At 45.6% G+C, this 4,374-nt stretch overlaps 1 protein-coding gene and 1 long non-coding RNA gene across 2 annotated transcripts in view; one reads left to right on the top strand and one right to left on the bottom strand.

Annotated features, from left to right (window-relative positions):
• RNF216 (ring finger protein 216) overlaps positions 1 to 4,374 on the bottom strand; it is a 190,721-nt gene that overhangs the window by 12,720 nt on the left and 173,627 nt on the right. The gene's annotated exons all lie outside the window — the stretch shown is intronic.
• Positions 1,869 to 3,250, top strand: LOC111727063. Its single transcript, XR_002774697.1, has 2 exons — positions 1,869 to 2,047; positions 3,008 to 3,250. It is a non-coding gene; the product is annotated as an uncharacterized LOC111727063 (long non-coding RNA).

Below are 4,374 nucleotides of genomic sequence, written 5' to 3'. Positions count from 1 at the left end.
GAGTCTGGAGCAGTGCTGGGGAGAAGAAAGGATTGCACAGGCTCTGGGGCTGGCCTCTGGGGTCTGCAGCCATCTCCTCAGGCCAAAGAGGCCTTGGACCCAAATACTTTGTGTGAAGTGCCTCCTCCACAAGCTCCACAAGGACTAGGAGGTGGGGGTGGAATGTGGATGTGTTTTGACTCCTATTCAGGGTCAAGTACTCAGTTTGGAGCCACAGGATCAGTTGAAGATGGTGCACGCTGTGTTTACCGGGTTGTATTGCCTATCCGACCTCAAAATCCAATCTGGGACACTGCTGAGGTGGTGAAGCTGCCAGACCCCCTTTTCTGCCATTTGCAGCTTGCTACACAGGGAAGGAGTCCTGCAAGGGTCCTCACCCTGCTTTAAGGGGTGAGGTTCACAGCACCCAGGGCTATTTCTCATAGTTGTGGAAGGGGCTTGCAATACCAGTCTGAAGACCTGGGCTCACACCCTGGTGTCGCTAAGCTCAGGATCCTGGGCTAGTGACCTAAATGTTGTTTTCCTCATAAGGAAAATGGGAAAGTGGTGTCCCTCCCATGCTGGAAAAATCACACCGAACATTCTGCAAACTGGGCTTGTGGCATTGAGCTGTGTGGCTGTAAGGGGAAGATGAAGAAACCCAGGGCAGTTTGGTAACCTCATTTTCTTACACACAAACAATGCTATTTATGACAGTGACTAGAAATAACAAGCTTAGGGCAACTTGGGGAGGCTGGATGATGAGGCAACATGGTTGTGTGTGGGAAGTCTCCTCACTACTCTTTTTTCTCTTATAGAAAAGTAAACTTGAAGACTTAAGGAACAAGTGTTAAAGCCAAAAATTAGTTTCCATCCTAACGTCTGAAATACTGTTCCTTACTAGTTTCAACCTTCTCATCTATACTTGCTTGCATATTCTTCCTTCTCTTTCATTTCTGCAATATCACACCCTTTCCTGGCCACTTAAGCAAGGTATCACAGGTGTCCAGTGGTCTCTCCAGGTCTGACTCTCCAGAAAATTCTGTGTTCTTCAGACCAGGATCCAGGCCTAGTGGTACAGTTTCAGATGGGAATAAATGACCTGTGGTGAAAACCTAAACCACCATTTACTGACCAGTTTTCAACAAGTCTCTTCACTTATAAAAGTAGGATGATAAATGTGCCTTTGAGTATTCTTTCTTTTAGAGACAGAGTCTCACTTTATCGCCCTTGGTAGAGTGCCATGGAGTCACAGCTCACAGCAACCTCCAAATCCCAGGCTTAGGTGATTCTCTTGTCTCAGCCTCCACAGTAACTGGGACTACAGGCACCCACCACAATGCCAGGCTATTTTTTGTTTGCAGTGTGGCTGGGGTCAGGTTTGATCCCGGCACCCTTGGCATATGGGGCCGGCACCCTACTTACAGAGCCACAGGCACACCGTCCCCGCCGTTGAGTATTGTTAAAGAATTAAATATATTAACATAAATAAATATTAGGTTCAATCTACTGCTGCTTTGGAAAAATGATAATGTCTAAATAGCTAGGCAATAACTGTCCCAAATTGTAAACTGGCTGTAAAAGCCCTAGGGTTTTATTTGAATTGAACAGGCTTTAGTTGAACAGGCTTTGAACTGAACTCTTATATTCAGAAAACAAAGAAGACTTAGAAAACAATTCTCTGTGGTTTCTTTCTTTCTTTCTTTTTTTTGTAGAGACAAAGTCTCACTTTATCATCCTCAGTAGAGTGCTGTGGCGTCATGGCTCACAGCAACCTCCAACTCCTGGGCCTAGGCGATTCTCTTGCCTCAGCCTCCCAAGTAGGTGGGACTTACAGGCACGTGCCACAATGCCTATTTTTCTGTTGCAGTTGTGTTTGAATCAGTATATGGGGCCCGGCACCCTACCCACTGAGCCAGAGGCGCCGCCCCTCTCTGTGGTTTCTTGTAGCCAAAACCAAGACAAACATGGACTTTGTTTTGTTTAAAGAGAACATGCTGTTGTGGATTCTGCCTCACTTCTAGGCTGCCAGGTGATCCTTCTTCTCCATGAAGCCTCTAACAGTAAGGTAAAGATAAAACTCACCTACTACTCCTTGAGCTATTACCTACATGGTCACATAAGGAAAAGAGTCAGTATGTCTGAATTCAGTCAAGTACCAGGATACCTCTTTCCCTCCTGCAAAATAGCTGTTTATTTCCGTGTTGAGATTTGGCTTTGCATTCTGCCCCTAATGTAAAAAGCTGTGGCTGCTGTGACTATGTTTGTTTCTATTCTTTTTTATTCTGTTCTAAAGACATCTTGTTTTATAAAACTCTTGGTTGGATATTTTTGGCTTATTTTTGATAACAGAGAAAATTACTAATCACCACTTGAGCGCTTAATATAGAGTTAGTTCAGGTTCCCAAGCAATTCCTGGTCATTAAGGATGAAAACTCAACCTCTCTCCAAACCATGATGGGACAACTCCCTTGCTGACAAATAAGGGATTCTTCCTGGCCTTGCTGGTTAATTAAGCCAGAGAAAAGGCTCGTATGACAGTGCATGCTTTGTTTCACTGAACTTCTGAATGGCTTTGTGTTCTCAGAAGCCCCAGCAGATGCTGGGTTGGAATTCAATCGGTCTCCTGGTGAGAATCAAGGAAACGGGGCTGATCCCTGTTTTGATGGGAACAGGACAAATGGAACAAGATCTCTGGCTGCAGCTACCAGAGGAAATTGGAGGGATTTGTATTTGCCTGACCTTCCTTTCGAATTTTATTTTGAGCAAATACAGAATCTTTCTCAGGTTAGAAGATGATATTTCAACAAGAAAACAAGGAGGCAGTTACATGCAATGGCACCCAAACAAGGTACCAACAGTACATGAGAAACCTTTGTAATCAATTCCATGCATGGGAAGAAAAGGGAGGTGGCAGGAGAAGAAATAAGAACAAGAGGGAGAAGAAAAAAAAACAGTGCTGAGAATAGGCCAGACTATTAAACATCTGCCCTCATGTACTGACTCCCACTCTGTTCTTTGTTTCTAGAAGTGACTAGAGACGAAACACAGCCCCAGGAGCACATCAGAGCTCCAGCTGAAGAGAAAGGATCCTATTTCCTCATGGAGTTCTTGGAGCTTGTCAGCCCCCAGCATGCTGGATGGGACTGAGGATGTAAATCAGCAGGACCAGGCCTACAACTGTCGGCCGCAAAGAACCGTATGGCTGACTTGAGGACGTCCATGGGCTGTACCCCCTCTTCTCACCTAGCAACAGAATGATGGCTTAGGCTTTCTGTGTATGAAAATCCTTCCTTTCTTTCACATGTTTCCACAGTGATGGGAGAGCATGCTTGCTAGGCATCTCACTGGGTCAGGAGCCATGTGATCACAGAGATTCCTGAGGTCTCTTAGCCCACTGAGGTGCTTGTTCCTTGACAGGACATTTCTGAAATGGGGACATCTGGTTTCCTCACAGGGACTCAGTTTTGCTGTTCAAAACTGTGGGTAGCTCTGAAGATTATACCTTTAACATAGGCTGAGGTTGGCCTCCAGGCTATCCCATTGACGGTGACCAGAATGGTCTGCTGTGATCTTTATATAGTGGCCAGCCTGTGACCCTGGCATCTCTTGTTAGGCATGCTAGAGATTTTCTGCACCAGAGGCAAAGACTTGTAGCTAACAAGACTTTTTCTTTGGCTTATAAAATGCTGGCCAGCATTTTGTAAGGTGTTTGGGTAAATGGCTGATTTTTATTTTTTATTTTTTGAAATAGTGCCTCAAGCTGTCACCCTGGGTAGAGTGCCGTGGTGTCACAGCTCCCAGCAACCTCTAACTCCTGGGCTTAGGCAATTCTCTTGTCTCAGCCTCCCAAGTAGCTGGGACCATAGATGCCTGCTACAATGCTTGGCTATTTTTTGGTTGTAGTAGTCATTATTGTTTGGCAGGCCTGGGCTGGATTTGAACCTGCCAGCTCTGGTGTATGTGGCTGGCGCCTTAGCTGCTTGAACTACAGGCACTAAGCCAGATAGCTGATTTTTAAAAGCTAGGAGATTTCCTGTTGAATTTCCAGCCTCTGTGCATAATCTAAAGCTACAACAACTCTGGACACTGTCCCACCTGACAACAATCTACAGCATTTGAACAGCAGCTCTTTCGGTGGGGATCACATCCTCTTTCATTTGCCACAGTCCCCACCATGCCTTACTATGTACTAGACCTGACCCAGTTCATTTATCAGTCATTTCTGTTACTCCCTGCCCTTGTGGCAAGTTGGGTCTGTGACCCCAGCAATCCATGCTATTGTTTTTCTTTTCTTTCTTTTTTTTTTTTTGAGACGGAGCCTCAAGCTGTCCCTCTGGGTAGAGTGCTATGGCCTCACAGCTCACAGCAACCTCCAACTCCTGGGCTCAAGCG

The sequence above is a fragment of the Otolemur garnettii genome, unplaced genomic scaffold (genome assembly GCF_000181295.1).
Source record: "Otolemur garnettii isolate 467f Iridium unplaced genomic scaffold, OtoGar3 scaffold00092, whole genome shotgun sequence".
Taxonomy (NCBI): domain Eukaryota; kingdom Metazoa; phylum Chordata; class Mammalia; order Primates; family Galagidae; genus Otolemur; species Otolemur garnettii.
Note: the sequence above shows the minus strand (reverse complement) of the source record. Positions and strands in the feature narration are given on the sequence as shown.